The sequence below is a fragment of the Rhamphochromis sp. 'chilingali' genome (genome assembly GCF_963969265.1).
Source record: "Rhamphochromis sp. 'chilingali' genome assembly, chromosome: 21".
Taxonomy (NCBI): domain Eukaryota; kingdom Metazoa; phylum Chordata; class Actinopteri; order Cichliformes; family Cichlidae; genus Rhamphochromis; species Rhamphochromis sp. 'chilingali'.
Window position 1 is genome coordinate 13,700,886 of NC_137949.1, and position 21,573 is coordinate 13,722,458.

The 21,573-nt window shown below is 40.7% G+C and overlaps 1 protein-coding gene across 1 annotated transcript in view; it reads right to left on the reverse strand.

The window, feature by feature from the left end:
- Positions 1-17,220, reverse strand: part of lingo2b (leucine rich repeat and Ig domain containing 2b) — a 41,913-nt gene extending 24,693 nt beyond the window's left edge. Inside the window, exon 1 of the mRNA XM_080870247.1 lies at positions 16,954-17,220. The gene's annotated coding sequence lies outside the window, so the exon portion shown is untranslated. The remainder of the gene's footprint in view (positions 1-16,953) is intronic.
- Positions 17,221-21,573: the final 4,353 nt, after the last annotated feature.

Sequence of the window (21,573 nt, forward strand, 5' to 3'; positions counted from 1 at the left end):
CTGACGGTTTGCCAGAATCTCTTCGAGGCAGTCCGAAAGTCTTTTTCCATGGCCTCTCCGAACTCCTCCCACACCCGAGTTTTTGCTTCAGCCACTGCCCGAGCCGCATTCCGCTTGGCCTGTCGATACCTGTCGGCTGCCTCCGGAGTCCCACAGGCTAACCAAGCCCGATAGGACTCCTTCTTCAGCCTAGTGGCTCCCTTCACCTCTGGTGTCCACCATTTGGTTCGGGGGATTACCGCCACGGCAGGCACCAACCACCTTGCGGCCGCAGCTCAATGCAGCAGCTTCGGCAATGGAGACGCTGAACATGGTCCATTCGGACTCAATGTCCCCAGTCTCCCTCGGAATGCTGTTGAAGCTCTGCCGGAGGTGTGCGTTGAAGATCTCGCGGACTGGGGCCTCTGCTAGACGTTCCCAGCACACCCTCACTAAGACCCTTATGAAAAGGACACCGAGGGAACAGTTTACCCTGCCCGGGATAGGGTTACCGGGGCCTCGCCCTGGAGCCAGGCCTGGGGAGGGTGCCCGAGGGCGAGCGTCTGGTGGCCGGGCCTTAGTCCATGGGGCCCGGCCGGGCACAGCCCGAAGAGGAGACATGGGCCCATCCTCCCGCAGGCCCACCACCCGCAGGAGGCGCCATAGGGGTCGGGTGCATTGTGTGCCAGGTGGCGGCCAGGAGCGGAGGCCCTGGCGGACTGACCCCCAGCTGCCAAGACTGGCAATAGGGACATGGAATGTCACCTCTCTGGTGGGGAAGGAGCCTGAGTTCCTGCGTGAGGTTGAGAGGTACCGGCTAGATATAGTCGGGCTCACCTCTACACATGGCTTGGGCTCTGGAACCAGTCTCCTGGAGAGGGGCTGGACTCTGTCTCAGTCTGGAGTTGCCCTTGGTGAGAGGCGGCGGGCTGGGGTGGGTATCCTAATATCCCCTCGGCTTGCTGCCGGTACGTTGGGGTTTTTCCCGGTGGACGAGAGGGTTTGTTCCCTGCGCCTTAGGGTCGGGGAACGGGTCCTGACTGTCATCTGCGCTTATGCGCCGAGTGGCAGTTCAGAGTACCCAGCCTTCTTAGAGTCCCTGGGGGGGGGGGGGGGGGGTGTGCTGGAGGGTGCTCCACTTGGAGACTCTGTTGTCCTGCTGGGAGACTTCAATGCTCACGTGGGTAACGACAGCAAGACCTGGAGGGGCGTGATTGGGAGGAACGGCCTCCCTGATCTGAACCCGAGCGGTGCTCTGTTATTGGACTTCTGTGCTAATCACAGTTTGGCCATAACGAACACCCTGTTCGAACATAAGAGTGTCCATAAGTGCACGTGGCACCAGGACGCTCTAGGCCGTAGGTCGATGATCGATTTTGTAATCGTATCAGCAGATCTGCGACCATATGTTCTGGACACTCGGGTAAAGAGAGGGGCTGAGCTGTCAACTGATCACCACCTGGTGGTGAGTTGGATCAGGTGGCGGGGGAAGACGCTGGACAGACCTGGTGCACCTAAACGCGTAGCTGAAATCATTAAAAGTAAAATTTCTTGCAGTTGTGGTATTTATTTGCAACGACGTCATAATTAAATTTGCCTTCATTGCAGTAACAGTAACTAAAAAAAACAAACAACTCACATTGTGACAACACTTTCCCCAAAATCTGAAAACTTTTGATCTCATTCTGATGTAAAACAGGCTCCGAATTTTTAAGAGAGGGCAGTTCAAACTTTCTCGCTATCACTCACTGTCTCACACTATGGCTTGGCTACCTTTTCATATTTTTTGCTGAGGCTTTGAGATGTCTGCTGCTGAGATTTCTGCCACCACGGCGGTACAACGGAGGCAAACGGAATTCGAATTAAATTACTTGCGCTGCTCCTTTGTCATCCTCATCTCTGCCTGTCTTCCACTGTAAATAAGTTTTCTGCTCAGTTGGATGAAGTGAAAATTATTGATGAAAAGTTATCTGTGGTTGTCACTGGCATCTTTGATGTATTCGGGCCCACATCAGTAACAAGAACTGCTTCAGCAACAAAAGTTTCTGAGACGCACTCCTCCCCGTATGAGCACAAATATTACAGGTGAGGAAACTCAATGAAAAAATAAAACAAATCTACTGCTAAATAAAGGTTGACACGTGAACTCCAGACAATGTCGGGAGAAGAAAGACAGGAAAACTACACAAAGTCTGCAGAGCGTTTACACTACTGAAAATACTTTTTTAGGTGAGGATGCTGCCTGGGCAGAACGTGCAGCAGGCACCACTCAGAAAGACCACAAGCTAGCTGTGAATATATTCGCCTATTTGCACATCAGTGAATCACACAGACTTTCAGTTCAGCGCTGCAGTGCACGTGTGAACATAGCTACACTAGACTGTAAAAAAGTGCATGATGCAGCTACAGAGATGTCACCCATTTTGGAGGCTCTTGGGGTGCATTTATTTTTAAAGGAGGTGATAAGTGAGGTAAACATGCTCACATGGTAGCAGCTGTCAGTCACAAATAGCTAGAATGTGCTTGCAGTTATCACTAAATTTACTCTAAATGGGAGCATAATTTACAAAATGAACATTGTGCTGTATTAAATAAAAGTAAAAATTAGTTTTTGAGACCATAAATTCATTGTGAAAATGTCTACTGAGTTCATAAATCAAATGATTAGTAGGGCAATTTTTTCATAGACTTGCATACAATGTGATGAGTTGAGAAGGGGAAGGCCTCCTGCTGGAGATTGGAAAGATTGCAGAGCCAAAGGCCTTTTCTATATTTTAAATACAGCCCATACTTCTAAAGCAAAAAATCACCAAGCCAAACTTATAATTATCCCAATTGACAGGCAGCTCTGCACATCTCTGCGTTAGATGCAGAGAAGGACACAGTTATTGCAGACATGTGGTGCCAATGCTGTCATCCTGAAAAGCCACTGAAGCTGCGGCTTTGGCCGTCAACCAGCCAAACAGCCCCCACGGCAAGGAGTGTGCTCTCAGACAGAGGATCAGCCAGAGCGTTGGTGTCCACGCAACAGGACAGCTGAGAGGCCACGGGCTCCACAACTGGTGCTACACTGTGAATATAATGGCCTCTCTGTTCTTTCAAGTGCTTTATAATGACAAGCGGGTGAGTGCATTAAGACTGAAGCTCTGTGGGCCAATCGTATTGACAGGGTCGTTACTACAGTATAGCAGGTGCTCCCCAGGAGCACCGATCTGTTCTCTACCACCGAACAAACAACCTCTCTGTATCAGCACTTACTGTTTTTTATTTGTGCTATTACCGAGCGCTCAAGCAAAGCCATCTCACGTCCTGTCACAGAGGTGGATAAAGCCATGTTGACCATCTGAGACCGGAGCAATATTTGTTCTGAAATGTGCAACAGCAGGCGGTCTCGTTCCCTCTATCACACATGACAGGCAATCAGCAGCTGTTTTTATTACCGAGGATATGATGTCAGGAAATCAGTTTGATTTGTGTTTGCCTATCACCTGGTGTCATTTATTACGCTCGGGAAGCATAATGTGAATAGTGTCTTTTTATACCAGACTTTTATTTTGCTATTCATTGAACTCTTTCATAAAGAAATCCACTGTGTAGATGCTGCGTTATTCTTACTTCACAGGGTGATGTTTCATTTATTTTCCCGGCTGCTGCAAAAGCATCAGAAAATGCAACATGAAAGCAAAAAGATTCAGCATTTGCTTTGCACATCGTTCATAGCTGCATTTGTGTTTTGAATCCTGAATTCAGGGCAGTTTATCTTTGCATTAAAGAGTCAAACTTCTGATTTGAATCAAGCTCCCCCTCACCTACCACTGCTCTAACGTTCATTCTCCCCACCTGGTTTGCTTAATTTCATGCTGTAGAGTTTGACAACCTGAAATGACATTGCCGCGCTGCTCCCTTTGCCATCACTTCCCCTCTGTTGTCCATTTCAGTGAAGTCTTTAGAACCCATCTCTGCTCATTTCAGCTGCATTTTGTTTTGCTTTCAAAGACTCCTCTGGGCTTTATACTCTATCACCTGCACAATGTTCTATCTATTTTGCCCTAATGCATTTCTATCATTTTTACTGTACATGTGACTAAAGTGAATTTGCAGTAACAGAGATGGAGGGAGGCAGTGGGGGAGAAGGGGCGGGGGAGCTAATGATAGAATATGGGCCAGATGCAGGAAGAACTCCTGGAGATGCAGGGTTACGGACCTCACTGTTGAGAATGAAAAGAGATGAGGGTGGGAGGGCTCGCAGGCAGTCTGATATTCTCATATCGAATCTGGCTGTGGGCTTATGTCACACTTAATTCCTCGTCTCTCCTGTTGGTCCCTGCTGGAATAAGTCAATTCAAAAAGCTGTGAAATGATCTAATCAGTTTGAATCCTGTCATCATGAAAATCTAGAGTGTTTAAAAAGTGTTATAAAGTAATTCAATTCATTTTTAACCCAGTTGTATTTATACTCATAAGGTATAGCTGTTCGAGAACATAAATATCTCATCAGCCAATCACATGGTTGCAATGCAAAACATTTAAGCATAAAAACATCTGTGTTAGTTGATGACCTGCTGAAGTTCAAACTGAACATCAGAATGTGACACAAAGGTGATTTAAGTGACTTTGAATGTGGTGTGGCAGTTGATGCTAAATGGGCTCGTCTGGGTAGCTCAGAAATCTACTGGGATTTTCCCAAAGAACCATCTCTAGGGTTTACAGAGAATGGTCTGAGAGGAGAAGAGAAAACATCCAGTGAGCGGCACTTCTTAGTGAGAAAATACTTTCTTGATGCCAGCTGCCAGAGAAAAATGGCCACATTGCTGACCATTAAGCAAATGTAACTCATTGGAAACCAAGGTTTGCAGGAGAGCATCTCTAAATGTCAAACCTTGAAGTAGATGGGCTGCAGCAGCAGAAGACAACCACAGCGGTTGCCACTTCCGTCAGCCAAGAACAGGAAATTGAGCTCACCAAAATTCAACATTAGAAGACTGGAAAACCATTACCTGGTCTGATGAGTCTCAATGTGCCCTGCAACACTCAGATGGTGTAACCAACATGAAAGTGTGGATCCACCGTGTCTTGCATCAACAGTTCAGGCTGATGGGTTCAGTGTAATGGAATAAAAATATTTTCTTTGGGCCCATTAGCACCAACTGGGTATCATTTAAATACCACAGCCTACCTGAGTATTATTGCATCCCTTTACGACCACACAGTACCCATTTTCTGATGGCTGCTGATGGCTGGATAATGTGCACAAAGCTCAAATCTGGTTTCCTGCATCAGATCTCAATCAAACAGAGCACAGGCTGTGGTGGAACTGGAGATTCACATCATGCACATGCAAATCTGCAGCAACTGCAACGTTATCGTGTCAATGCCAAAGTCTCTGAGGACTGTTTTCAGCATCTTCTCGAATTTCTCACACAAAGAATTAAGCTACTTCTGAAGGCAGCCCAATACTAGCAAGTTGTGCCTAATAAAGTGTCTGCTGTTGTATATAGAGCCAGTTCACACCGGTAATAAATCTTTATTTGGTGTGGAGATTGTGCAGACTAGCTAACAAATTAATTATATTGTATATAACATGGGCACATCCATTAAAATGTAGCTGTTTAACATGACCCAGTGGTTTGAAGCTTAGGAGCTAATGCTAGCAGCAGCTTGTAAACTCAGCTAGCATGATTCACTGTGATTAAACGGCATGCTTTATTGTTGGGAATGTTGGGATTAACTTGGTTCTGAGAAAAGCCTCATGTGTATTGTTAGTGTAGTCCAGAATTTTGGCACTTGAATTTTTATTGAATTTAAAGTTACTTTAAAAATTAAAAGGGTTCACTGAGTTCCTACTAACCTACAAGCAGCTAACAAGTTTAGAGAATTAAAAACTTTGGATGGTGCAACATAATGTTGAGGCTGTTTCTACCCAGGAGAAACACTGAATACTGAAACTTCTCATAAGTTCTCATTAGCTAAGCTCGGAAAAATTCACAGGTGCAGGAAAATATCACTCTTTGCACTAAAGTGTAAATGAACGCACCACTTTATAAAAAGCTGCTTCTACAAACTGTGCTCATATACAATATAGAATACACAGTGTTGGGTAAGTTACTTTAAAATAGTAACTTAGTTACATTACTAGTTACTTCTCTCAAAAGTAACTCAGTTACTTCAAGTTACTCGTTACTTTCAAAGTAACTAGTTCCTAGGGAAAGTAACTTTGGTTTTACTCAGAATTCTCTTGTTAATGTGTTTCTTCCATAACTTTGCCAGTCTTCTAGCTTGCTTACTTGCCACAAGTGCACTGTGCCACCTACCAATAGAAAGGAAAATATAATGTATAATGTATAATGCATATTTCCACGAGAGAAATCCCACGCCTGGACCGTCATTGACTGCTGCCATGATTCTAGCCTACGTCACAGAGTCATGTGCGCCTTTTACATCCAACACAAAAACTGCAGTCGTGGTGCTTTCGATTGTACTCAGAACTCAGAAATTCTGCCTTCTGAATAGGAAGATGTAGGCAACACCAGACTGCAGATGAGCTGCATACAGGGCTGGACTGGGACAGAAAATTGGCCCGGGCATTTTGACTAGAGACCGGCCCACCATTATAGGAAAAATCATAAAGCCTTTGAATGAAAATAAACACTGTTGTGACAGTGATGTACACTGTTTTGATGGTATATATGCATCAATCTATCAATCGTTTGTTGTAAGACTCAGATAATTATTTTTTAAAAGCGAGACATTTTAAATGAGAATAAGAAAGAAAAGTATTTCTTTGTGCCCTCCTTTCCCTGTTAATGCCCTACATGCCCCCCTGGCAACACTTTGCTAGACCCGCCCCTGCACAGTTACCAGCTGTCAGCTACCTAAAAAAAGGATCCTGGTGTTATTTGTCTCTCAGAAACCGTTCATAACTTCCCTTCAACTCATTCATGTCACCTAAAAGGTAAACCTGTTTCTCCATCACCTGTTCAGCTCTGATGATCCAGTAAGGACATCTCCTGGTTTCATCTTCATGTTTCCCTCTCACCAGATAACCAAACCATATCATGCATGCTCCAGCAAACATCAGCTGATACGAGAAATTAATATTAAATAAATTCTAACAATAGCTGATCAAGCTTAAATGTGCTGCTGTTGTTTACCGCGACATCCGCTGGTTTCCTCTTTCGGCGCAAAGTGGGCGATAAACAAACAGGAGAGCCGATCAGCTGATCATTGATCAGTTTTCATGATTGAAGTAGAAACGGGAGAGGGAGGGGGGAGAATGAAAGAAGAAGAGGCAGCTGTGCAGCAAAGACACAGAATAACTCCAGCTTTGTGTCTTTTTCATTGTAGCTGAATTACGGGACAAACTGTTCCTTTTCACCTCAATAAGAAACGCGTAATATTTTCTCTGAATACCAGACGGGACGGTTGGCAACTCTAATAACTTATGAACAAAATAAAGTTCAACATCATTAACTTCATAGCACCACCCAGCTGTATAGAAACTCCGTCATGCTAGCTAGTATGCAGTACGGAAAAAGTCAGAATAACGAAAATAAACTCCACCTAAACTTGGTTTATATCTGACCCAGAGAGACTGCAGGTCATAACTTCTTACCTGAAGTTCAGTTCACACTTGGACCGGCGGTCGCCTCGGGTCTCTTTTCCTTCTGCGTCCCCTTTCCTTCATCCACCTGCTGGCCTCCACCACTTGCTAATGTTACTGAATCTGTGGAAGCTCCGTGATAGCCACCACACGAAGTAACGAGTAACGACCCTATCTAAATCCCAGTAACGACTAATGCGTTCCTGATTTTGGCATAATAACTAGTTACCGTGCTCGTTACCATAATAATAACGTAGTTACTGTAACGCGTTACTTAATAACGCGTTAGTCCCAACCCTGAGAATACATATCGTGGAAGTGTCTAATGTCAGCCTCCCTCTGTGTTTGTGACAGTGCCAGAGGAAGGTTGCCCACACTAACCTGAAGAACTCTTTGTGCTTTCCCCCCCAATTTTACTGGCATCTCTTGCAAGAGTGTCCTCCAGAGACCTGCCTGTTGCAATGTTTTCTCATTTCTCAATGGAAAGGATGTGCACCATTATTTGCTCCTGACATTGCTGAGAGCTGAGCGCATTTATATATAGCAGCAAGAATGGCAGATACTTCTAAACATTTTGACTTTTAGCACCTCAGAGGTGTTTTCATTCAATCGTCACAACAATCTGCAATGCTACAATATGTGTAAAGTATACACTGACTTGCATTAAGGCAATAAAAGATTATACATTAAGTTTGCAGGATGGAACTACAGTGAGATCATTATTGGCATGAATGGAAGAACAGCTATCGATTATTGGTTCCTGTTGTCTGGTTTAAACTATGTAAGCATTCCTGAAAATGTTTCACTGTAGAAAAGGAGGAACTTGAATTTTACCCATCACTAGTTTGCGCATGGAAATTACTTGAAAGCTTCACAGTTGGTATTAAATTAACCCCTTACAACATTCAGAATGCAGTATGTCACAAAACTTTGTAGCATCTTCTAGCTCACCATGGCAACATTTTTGTATATACCTATTTAGGTTGTGCCTATATGAGTTTGCATATACGCAGGTCTTGTTTAATAAGTGAACAATCTCTTGGAAGAACGTGGGCTGTCAAATCACAACAACGTATGTTACACACCACGTATTCTGAGTAATTTCCTAAATAATACAGTTATACAGTCCCAATTACTACAGTAGTGAAAAGGTTACCAAGATGCTATAAATTACACTCACCTGACACTTCATTAGGTACATATCGTTAGTACTGGGTTGGGCCCTCTTTTCTCTTCCAGAGCTGCTTAAATTCTTCGTATCATAAAATCAAGAAGGTGTTGGAAACATTCTTCAGAGATTTTGGTTTTTGGCTGCTGCAGATGTATCAGCGGCACGTTCATGATGCAAATCACACCAAAATCCCAAAGGTGCTATATAAGATCTAAGACTAGGATGTGGAAACTGTGAGTGTGGACTGCTTAGTACAGTGAACTCTATGTCGTGTTAAAGAAACCACCTTGAAATGATCCTAACTCAGTGACATGTTCTGTTATTCCCCTGCAAGATAGCAGACATGAGCAACAATAATAATCAGGTAGGCTGTGGCATTTAAATGATGCTTAGTTGGTCCTAAGAGGCCCAATTTGTGCCAAGAAACTATCCCACACACCTTTACAGGATTTTTTCTTTTTCTGGGCCATCCTGTGTGAACCCCAGAGGTGGTTATGGAGTTTCCAACATCCTCCTAGAAACTCTTCTGGTCACTTTGACCAATTCTACATATGTAAAAGCATTGAGTTGGTGCCAGTTTACTCGTGTATTCAGTTGGATATTTGAGTTTCAAAGCAGTTTAACAAAGTAGGTAAATCTAAAGGTTGTTTTTTATCTAAACAGAAGAAACCGGCTGTATGCCAAAACTACCCCAAAGCTAATATCGCTATGAACAAATGAACACATAATGATGAAGTGTAAGAGGATAAAAAACTACAGACAATCAAATTTCTTCATGAATAATATATTAGTCTTTAAAATGCCACACAGCACAGCTCAATGATGGGTTTTTTTTTGCCTGCACTTCCTATACTAATGGCAACCCATGCACACACAGAACACCCACTACAAGCTGGACCCATGTCCAACTGTGTGTGTTTGTGTGTATACAGCGTAGGTTGACACCAATAGTGTATATTGATTTTCTGATAAATGGCCCCGATGCTGCAGGCTTTCATTAAGAATCAGCTTCTACTGTTGTCTACACTAACAGATATGATGCGGTTTGATTGATCACATACTTTAAAGCTGATCAATACTACACTGGTTGTCTGTGGGAGGGTCATAACCTTAATGGACCTAAATTACACGAAGATGATGTTTTTATGATCCCTTTATTTATTAGGACTGAGGATTACTGACTATTGTGGATCATCCCAATTATTATTACGGTTATTATGATCATGCCAGTGGTTATTCTTATTACTTTTGCTTTCTGTGCTAAATTCTAATACTAAAATTAATTCATCTTTACCTTCGTTTCTCGAGGAAAGTCACGAATCCCCTCATTTCCCTTTCATATTCACACATTAATTTTTGATATTGAATACCTGCAGAAAGTAATAGCTGTTGGCAGCTTTGAGACATATTAGACTTCAGCACAGAGAAACTCGTGTGGTTGCAGCCCTTGTGTGTATTTATGTGCAAGAGGAGGTGCAAAAAAAGCCCATGCAGGAGGAGGTGCAATATACACCTGAGCAAAAAATAGGCTCTTTGAGTGTTGCAGCATAATACTGCTCCTGCGAATTAACCACGCATCACTGTTACATTTTAATCGTGCACTGGAGACGGGGAACCTTGAGTTTGTTGAAACTGACGCCTACAGAAACCAGCATCTGCAATGCTAATCACACTCCAGCAAAAGGGCCCCACACACTGGCCTCGTCTTGCCTGTCAAACAAAAAATTCGTCTCCAATAACAACCGAGCACTCTGGAGCTCGCTGCATCGCTAATGTGTTGCTTAATATGAAAAGAGTCCTCACTGTCCTCTTGCTTTGGACACATCTATATTCAGAAGAGGAGTGGGAAGTCATGGCTCTTGTCATTATTCGCTGATTTATCTGGGACTCCTTGGATTAGACAACTATTTTATACACCGTTTAATAAAGTTAGTTCTTCTCAAAGTACTTTAAGATCGAGTGTGATTATTTCTGATATGGAGCCATTTAGCACAGGGTAGTTAAAAAAAAAAAAAAGTAAACTAATTTGTGTTTTATCGCATCTCTCTGACTAAACATTTGGGGGCTTTTATCTGGTTTCCACTTGTTATAGCCATTTCCTTTTTTTCTTAAGAAAAGTTACATAAAATTCTCATATTCTACACCTTTGCGTCTGCTAGGCACCCTTTTAAAATATACTGTATTATTAATGATATGAACATAAATGCCACGTTGCTTTATCCTTTCTAGATTTATAATCTTGCCACTGGGGCTAAACGTTAGTGCTTAAACTCAAATTTAAGAATATATTTTGCTATGAAGATATTAATAGAAAACAGCAAGAAGACTTATTTAACTTGACATATCTTCTTCCTTTTCCAGTCAGATTAAGTGAGAGGAGAGTCTTCCTCCCTGACTGTGAAACACAGTGAACATGAAACAAACTCCAACATTATAGAGCAACCTGCACAAAAGGACCTAAGTTAATTATATTACTCAAATAAAAAGAATTATTTATTGAAGTCCATGAAACTTCTTCTATAAGCATTCTGTATATGACAATTCAGAAGCTGAAACATTTGCTTTTTATTGTAGTGTTACTGGGAAACCTTATTGACCTTATTACATGTAAAACCCTGGAAATTTAAAGTCTTAATATAATTCATGTGTGTGTTAGTTGGAGGCTCTGACATCTGGGATTGAAAAGTGGCAACTGAACAATATTTAATCAATTATTAATGGTGTAGATAAAACTGATTCACATGGTAATTATTAAGTAATTAAAGTTTCTGTCTGCAAATCTGCCTTGCATTAATAATGTTGCCTTTCAGCAGCCCTCTGTTGCTTTAGGTTGTCATAATGGGTTATTTCAGAATGATCAGTTTAACGTGCACTAATATCCTGAGAATGTGTTTGACACCTATGGGGTGTATTGATTTTCTGACAAACTGTACACATACTGCAGGCTCTCATTAAGAATCACCGTGATTAACTACACAATTACTTTAAAATTCCTCAATAGTAACCCGGTTGGCTGTGGAAAGGTTGAAACCTGAGCACGTCGCAGTAACAGATCACCTGGTAGCTGGATAATAACAATGAATATAATTTTTAATGGTTTTTTTTTATCACTGTGGATTATCTCTAAAAGAGCACATCAATGGGAAGGGCAAAGACGTTTTTGCTAATGGAAATGATTTTACTCTCATTCAGCTCAGTCTCTGAGTTATTGTTACTTTGGGAAGTACAATAAATGGGCTCTCGGTGAAAATGACATTTAAACTTCCACGTGGATGATATTTAATTCAGATTCAAGATGAAACAAAAAAAATAAATCTCCTGCTTCTCCATGATGAGAGATTTTGAGAACAAAACACATTAGACCTTCAACTGACCAAGTGACCTCTTTTATGATGCCAGTTATACATTCATGTGCACTGTTATTATATTTCTAATCATAAAAATTCCTGCTATAATGAATCAAATTGTCTACTTTTCTTTTAGCAACCAGATTAGACAGACAGGCCCTGCCATTAGGGATATTTGTATATTTTTGTAGTGCACTTATCCAAAAACTGGTACTGATCTGTGTGCAGATGAACAGTTGGTGGCTTTTGGAGGCAGGTGCGATACATCCCCTTCTAAATCAGCCAAGTATGGCGTAAAGATCTGGTGTAACAGTGATGCCAAAACTCCTTTTCTGCAAAAATTATTTTTAAACTATAATCGAAACCATAACTGATTAGATAAAAGTATTTTTAGTATACATGTCATTGGAAACCGCAGACAGGTCCATAACTAAATGGTCAGTGACGCAATTTTTGTCATTTTTCCACAGTCGATTTTAAACGATATAACCAAGATGTGATTAAAGTGAAGACTTTCACCCTTAAGTGGTTTAATTAAGTATTGCAATAAATGCGGAGGAATTACAGAAGCACCAAAGTAATGGGCCAGACTAAGATAATGTTAAATATATGGATTTAATAATTGGATGAAAATCATTTGTAGCTAATGACTGCCTGAAGTCTAAAACCTGTGGACATTACTAACTTCTGTAATCCCCTCTTTTAAATACTCTGGCAGGCCTTTACTGCACCCACCTTCACTTCCTGCTTATTTGTGGTTCAGTCACTGTAAAGCCGCTGTATGGGGCTGAGGTCAGGTCACTGACGTGGTCATTGAAGAATATTCACTTTCTTTGCCTCTTGGGCTGATTTTTCTTTGGCATGCTTTCAGTTATTATCCATTTGCACTGAACATAGAGTACCTTCTACTTTTATCAGCAGTCACATCATCAGTAAAAATTTGTGACCCTGTCAGCCTTGCAGGCTAACACAACATTCACGCCATCTTGAATAAGCAAATGCTTCAGCCAATACCTTTTGATTAGCCTTGTCTCATGCTTTCTTGCTTTGTGGTAGATTTTTGTTCTGTATTCATTGATATATTTGAATGCTAATCAATAAAATCAAATCAATCAAACATCATGTTTGAACGATGATGTAATATGCTTGGAATGATGAGCTGCTTCTTTCCATCTCCACACTTTTTAATTCCCATCATTCTGGTACAAATTAATCTCGGTTTAACCTGTAAAAATAATTTCATTCAGAACTGTGATGCGTCAGTCAGCAAGTTGGCATACAGACTGCAGCAGTCAGGGATTAAACCTGCAATTAATAGATCACATGCTCTGCCTCCTCAGCTACAGCCACACCAAGCTCTCAGGCTTTTTAGTGAGCTGGTCAATTCATTCCTTATCCCGAAAAGTTGATTCATCTGGTCGCAGCGTTTTCATTGCATTTCGTCACTCATCCAAGTGACTGCAGGTCATTTGCACAATGACTGAAACTAGCACCACTGGCAAACAAAGGGCTGTGAGGTCAGTTTCTTTATCATTTATATTGCAAATTGTCATAACAATTGATCAACACTCACTGATCAAAGACCATTGATCAGTGGCCAGTGGAATAGCTGCAATCAAAGGAGTGTTTGGAATTTCTTTTCCTGGATGACTGAGCATGCATCAAGACAAATTCATTCCCTACTTTTAAAACAGCCACTGAATGTTTTTTGCTTTCTCACTGATGGGCTTAGTTTATTACTTTTTTGCCTAATTATGGCCGCGGTCACTTGCATGAAGTTGCTACCAAATGCGAGTAATACATTTAAAATCATAATAAGATTTTAATCTACTTAATTTATGGCCTCACATGGCCATGAAACTGCTTCTCAATCAACTGTTAATTTTGAGCTTTAATGGAATCTGGTCAAATAAAATTTACTTGATTCGTTCATTGGTATATATATTCACTTTTAAATATCTCTCTTTATAAATATTTTATACACTTCCTTGTATTTCTCTCAAAATTATTGCTTCATGTTTATGATGCCAAAGAATATTTTTTCGCCTGTACTTAGACTAAGACAGACGTTTTGGTAATAAATGGTGAGATGCATTTTTAATTATTATCATTTAAATCTGGAGGATCAAGAAAAATGGGCTGACTTTTGCATGCTTAAGGATGGAGGGAAATCAGCCACATCATATCTGTAGGTGTAACTTTGTGATTGCACTGTAATCTATTTTAGTTTCTAATGTTATATTTTATTTTGTTTTTTCTTCTGTCCTTGGTTTGCATGTGCGCTTCTTTTTCTTTTTTTTGCCTTTTTGAAATCCCTTTTATGTTTTATTTATGTCTTTTATAAATAAAAGACATCTTGTTTCTCTTATTTTCTGTTAGATCACAAACAATAACAGAAAAAAATCCTTGTCACACTTGTTGCAGCAGCATGTAATCAATCCCTATATTCTTCCATTTGGTTTAAGTTGGATTTCTAATGTAATCCAACTAATGCCAATAAAGGGAATCAGTACATGTAAGACAGAGCTTAACAGTCAGTGCATAAAACCCAAACACTGGCATTGCTTTTCTCCATTATTGGCACCATCTGAGGGAAATAAAGGTGCCAAGAATCAGCCAGGCGGTTTGTGTGCAGCTACGCGGGTGGGATGTTAACTCATTAGTTTGCGCACCCACAATGAGGGACAAAAACAGGGGGGGCTGAGCTTGATTGGTAAGGCTGTGGAGGTCAAGAATACAGTCATGGTAAGTATGACCAGCTGTGGATTACATTGAGGCAGCGTGAAGGTTGATTGGGAGTTAAGTCAGGAGAAAACGGTGGTGGCGCGGTGATTTCCTCAGATGAGTTTTGTGCACTTGGTTATTACCCAGAAATCCTCCCATGTGACACAAGACACAGACACGGCAAGCCTTGAAATTTCCTTGCAAGGGAACAGAGTTAGAGATGTGAGAAAGGGAAAGGGAAAAGGAAGCCTGTCAGGGTTGGAGAAAATAAACAGTAGAAGGTTGATAGGGTGGTAGGGGAAGACAGAGGGGCGGAGGCAATCCCACCTTACCCCCCCCCCCCCCCCCCCATTAGCTTATCTCATTCCCCCCCCAACCCTTAACAAGGGATAGTTTTCTCCTCGTCTCTCATCATCTTTCTCTCTCCCTCTCTCTATCTCCCGGGACCAAACACACCCCTGACAGGTTGCCATGGAAACGCCTCACACACACAAATGCCCACACACTCACCCACACTCTCTCTCTCTCAGAGACACACGCTCAGCATCACTCTCTCTCGATCTTGCAGCGGTAACGCCTGTATCCCCCCTCCAACCCCTCCATTAGCATCCCTCTTGCTTGGATACAGCAGGGCAGCACTGGCCGAAAGCCCTGAGGTACAGCAGAGTCCTCCGTGCACCTAAATTCATTTGTTACAAGAAAACTTCTAAAAACCATACTTTGGTGAGCACACTGAACAAATGCTTACATGCTGTGGCCTTGGATTTTGGAACGCAAAAGTATTGTTCCCTTTTTAAAAAAAAAAAGTAATTAAAAAAAGGCTTACAAATGCATTTCTGGTTATTTCCCCTGAACTATGCTCTCTATTATGAAGATAACAATGGCCAGATTCAATTTGCACACAATTACTGTAGCCATGCCATCCTCAATTAATGCCCACGGAAGTCAGAGAAGAGCCAGTAGCTGGAGAGTCCCTTGGCTGAGCATAACTCATTTATAATTCAGTCTTATTTCTCGTACTTAAGGTCAGAACAGGAGCGTGTAAAGTGAGGGTTTTTTGCAAACACTCATCCGCATGAAGGGATATCTACACTATATCTCATCCCCGCAGGCTTTTAGGGATCCTGGTCCACTCTGAGGGGGGTACAAAAAAAGAACTGTGTTCCTCAGTGCGTTCCTCTGCTGCAGGGCCACACTGACTCACAGCAGAACACCAGCTTCATACAGAGCTTGTGTCATCCCCCGCCGTGCAGCACAGGAGGGTTTTTATCTCTCCACCTTGTCAAGTGTGTTGGTGTCATCATGTCAGACAGTGTATAGATGCGATCTCTTTGCTGCAACAATCTCAAGTGGGGGGGAAAGAAGTCACATCCACAGGCGTCACCATTCATGCAGGCGGTGGATTGTCTTTTAAAATTTATGTATATATATTTTTTATATTTTATATTGAGTTTTCAGTCATACGGTATGATACATAAAGTGTGATCACAATCCAGCATCCTTTCTTCCCTCAACACCTACATCCCTCCCAAAACAGAGGCAGAGCTTTTATCTCCATTCACCACCACAGACCTCATGGGGACCTCATCAGCTCTCCTGTTCGCATTTATTTATTTACTTATTTGAATAACTTGCATCCTTCCCCCCTGAAAATATTCTCACACCTCCTGCCCTGAGAGGGACTACGCCTATAGTCTGCTGATGAAACCAAGTGTCAATATCTTTTCTTTTTTTTTTTTTCTTTTTTTTCGCGAGTTATCGCCCAGTTGATGAGTGAGTCGGGAAGGGTTTTGTTCATGTTCGTCACGGATTGAAGTGAAATATGAATTTGAGCTTAAAAAATATAAATATATATGTATCTCTCTCTCTTATATATATATATATATATATATATGTATCTCTCTCTCTTATATATATATATATATATATATATATATATATATATATATATATATATATATATATATATATATATGTATATATGTATCTCTCTCTCTTATATATATATATATATATATATATATATATATATATATATATATATATATATATATATATATATATATATATATATATATATATATATCAGTGTTACAACAATTTAATGGTCGATGAAGTATCACGAGTCTTACCTTTTACCTGCTCCGCCACATGCCAAAATCCACCTTCACGTTTTACATCACTGAGTGGGAGTCCGAGGCGCGCACACTCTTAACACAGACTTGCACAGACTGTGAATGCAATCCTGTCTCTGAGTTGGTCTCCTTCCACTCTGGCTTCCATGGAAAAACGACCTTAAAATAGCAGACTTTTTTTCGTTTTTTTTAATGTGGTTTCCTCTCCGGTTATCACGCAGCTCAGTGTTTCTGAAGTCGGCTCCAGGTTTAACGAAGCATCGGCACCGCGCTGGATCACGGCGCGCGGAGAGAGAGAGCGAGAGAGATGCGTCAAGCCAGCAGCGTGTACAGAGTGGCATTATATGTTGGCCTTCAGAGTAAAAGCCTGAAAAGTGCTCTCTGATGTACAGTTGTGCCAAACAGCTGTCATTTAGTTTGGCTGAATGGTGAATACATTTATAGGTCAGCAATCTGAAGCAGTTTAGTCTCGACTTAGATCGTTATTGATCTGGGTCAGTAAAATGTACAGGATAGTTTATTAGATACACCTTTTCAGCCTTTTCAGTCTTTGAAAATGCTGAAATTTTTTGTGATGTGGTTTCAACAAGGTGCCAGAAACATTTTGGTTCATATTGATGACATTGCAGAGTTTTGGTAGGTTTGTCTTTGCATATACATTATGTAAATCTCCCATTCCATTCCATCCCAAAGATGCTCATTTGACATTTTCTATATTTTCATGTTCAAGGAACCAGTTTGGGATGATTTGAACTTTTTGACGTGGAGAGATATACTGCCTGAATGAACTTTCATAAGATGGGGATGTGTTGAGGGATGCAACAAAACTCCAATGGGCCAAAGACATGTTCTTCAGAGGTGCTCATCTGCACGACTTGGTTGTCCTAAATGATAATTTTACTTACTCATCCCTTCCTGTCAGCTTGGCCAAGTCACGTATATCATCTTTATTTCTCAGTCTGATACACACTTTGAATTTCAACAGCTCGATTTGACCTTGTCTATATGACTAAATCGATTTAGTTTCTGCCACTGAGAACATAATCAGCTGTACCTAATAAAGTGGCCAGTGAACGTACATATTCAATGTACAAAAGACAGATTTTATTACAACGTCCTTCCAAAGAAGCAGCTTTTATTTGAACCTGTGGTGGTTTTAATCTTGTTCATCTAAAGCCAATTTGCAGTCTTGGTTCAGCTGTTATTAAAATGGATCTCGTTTACAGTTGACTTAGTAGCATTGTGATGGCGGGAAGCATTGCATTAGTGCTAAGTGGCCAGATGATAATCTGGGTAATCACAGAGGATGTTTCTGGGTGCAAGACTTAAGGAGGCAGTGCATGGAGGTATAAAGCACACGGTGGAAACTCCAACTTTGTTTTCAAAGCAAGATCAGGCAGATGAAACAGAGCACAGCACCAAATTAAACTTTGTTTAGTGAGAAGAAGTCCCACAAAGTGGAAACTGTTGCCTTGTACAAGATGGCATGATAGATAAAGAATATTTTAATAAATAATGCGAGACTCCATTCAGCAAAAGTCAAGTCAAAAGAATGCTGTGTCCTAGTGGTCTCAAAGGGTGAGGAGGCCTCTTCTGAAAAGCTAAAACAAGGCTGGACTAAGATATGCACATAGTGGATAATGGAAAAGGACAGTATGTTTTCCATCATATAGACACTACTATGTGCAGCTATTTGTCTACTCTAAGGAAGTTATAATAAGAAGTGATTGTGGAAGCTATAAACAACAGTGTATGTCAGATAACCCCCCCCCCCCCATCCCTCCATTTCCTACCTTAAAAGAGAAAAAACACTTTACTTATCCTCTTATCCAGCATAGAAGATCAAATTGAAATAATGCATTGAATGAGGGAATTATTGATAAAGTGCTTAAACACTTGGAAAAGCTCTTTGCTTTCTATCAGCTGGGCTTTTCTTATCAAAGCTATGGTGGAAGTGAGATGTTACGATCTGTTTTCTTTTACGTGAAACATAATAGTGGTAATGATGCAATATAATATGCTTAAACATCAACCTGTCATGTTAGAGGTTAAAATCAAAATTGGACTCATTTATAAATCCAGGATATTATCAGGTATTAAAAATAAATGTTGTGATTCCAGCTTTTAAATAGTAAAAATACATTTTATGATATGAAGAATTAAAGAAGGATTTATTAATTCATCCAAATATTTCATTCTTTGGGCACTCAACAGAAGAAGATGGAAAAGAAGAGGCACGATGATGACGATGATGATGACTCATTCTTGATGAATCAGATCAGAATGTCACATTAGCATCAACTCCAAAGCTTTCTACACAACAGGCACTAATCAATGCTCCAATCAATTTCTGTTGAAGCAAACAAACCTTTACATCACAGGTGGATGATGCTGAGACTCCTACATAAGCTTATCAGGGTTTTAAGAAGTCAAGAGCAACAGCGTGCCTCTTGGATGATCCTCACACCTGGAATGAACAGTAATAATTTTTTCCTCATATGATTTAATTTTGAAAGTTTTTACAGGAAGTCCCATTTTATATTGCGCTTTCTTGCCGCTGGGTATGGTGGGACTTCAGTCTTCCAAGTTAATCATTTTGCTTTTACCAGAGAACAGCAGCTCACAGCATGGGACGAGAAAACGAGGAGCGCCTGTGGGATCTGTGTTTCTACCTCCGCTTCCCCCTTTTCCACTCATTTCTTCCTTCTTCGCTTTGCCCTGTGAGACTTTTAATCTGTAATCACCTTCTATCCATTCATGCCTTTACCTTTGTTATTCATACGCGCCACATTTCCCCTTATCGTTCCCTCATTTTAATCTTTTGTGACACACTGTAGCTTAGTCACGGGGGACCCCGCCGACTCAGATGGTATAATGAAGATATGAAATAACTGTGAGTGTTTTCTTACACTACTATTCTTGCGAGGACAAAATGTTCCCACAAAAACTGTTTAAAAATTATATGTCACTATTTTGGGCCCAGGTGTACATTAAAAGTAAAGATTATATTTAGGACCAGATAAAGTAATTTATCTTCACTTAATGCTGAGCTTCACTTAATTTTACATTTATAGTTAATTACATTTTAGCAAAACATGAATCTAAAAATAATAGTCATTATATTGGTTACATTTTATGTATTAGCATAGCAATTACAAAAGGCCATGCAAGACTCAAGTTCAACGATAAAACAAGAATAAGAACAAAGTGACTCAATGGTTAAGAAAACAAGAGTTTAACATCAAATTTAAAAAGGTAAAAGAATAAAATGATGGAAAGTTAAGAATGTCAAACATATAAAATAAAATTTATATGAAAGCGCTACCATATAAATGAGTCTTTAACAATGATATAAGAGAGAAGACTGATAAAGCGAGTTGGAGCTCCTCATGCAGGTCATTCCATCCCAAACTGCAAACACTTTATTGTCTTTTGTCTTTAAGTGTGAGGTAGGACTAGTGAGCAGACTTGTGCCGGAGGATCTCAGGCTGTGCACTGGTTGGTCTAGGACAGTAGTTTTAATATATATTCTGGAGTCCAGTCAGGAAAAGTAAGAGGTAACTGTCATGGTTGGTGCTGTGTGGCATGCAGGATGTAGGACCCAAATGCAGGACACTCAGATGGAGGAATAAACTCGAAGCGCAGCTTAAATGCTGGACAAAGTTTTCATAAGAAATAAACTTCACAAAAAGCAAACCAAAACCTGAATATGGACACTAGAAACTAAGAAACATGAATTAGGAAAAGTAACCAGGGCCAAGCAGAGAGCAACAGAACAGTGAGGGTTCAATGCAACACAGAGCAAGGAAAACACTGGGCTTAAATACAGCTGGAGTAATCAGGGAATGGGAGACAGGAGGGGAACACAGCTGGGATTAATTAGACATAACAAGACAAAAGAAGCAAAACTAGAAACATTGACATGAGACAAGGGACCGTCAAAGTAAAACAGGAAGTATAACACAGAGACCTGACTGACCAGAGAGACAGAGGAAACAAGGAGACGAGACATGACACGAGGAGGAACATGAGAAAAGCAAAATAACAGAAACCAAAATCATAGAACAAAATCTATAACAAGCAGAACCAAAACCCATGAATAACAACAATCAAAGAATATACCTAAAACACACAAAAACACTGGGCCGCAGACTCAGTGTTACAGACAGTAACACCCTCAAATCAGCTCTAAATTAAATGGTCAGCCAGTGTAGAGTCAGTGTAGAGCAGTTTGGTTGAAATTTGTTGAAACACCATTACGATAATCAAACTGAGAGGAAATAAAAGCATGAATTATGACATTTCTCAGGTTTCAGGTGCTGGACTGGGTAACCTTTTTTTCCCCCCGGAAAAAACCCCAAAATAAAACTGACATACATTAATTAAACATTCTGCTTTTACACAAAAAATAAAAACAATCAGTGGAGAAAAGAGGGAAGGTAGAAACTTTTTTTCTACTTTTTCATTCTTTACATGGAATGATCCAGATGACCCAGTCTGTAAAGGTGTGCTCAGATGAAGTGAAAGTCACAATATTTAACTGTCAAAGTGTGGCTGAAGCGTCAGCCTAATATAGCAGTGCTTCTTACAGACATCTTCATCCTGACATACAAAGTT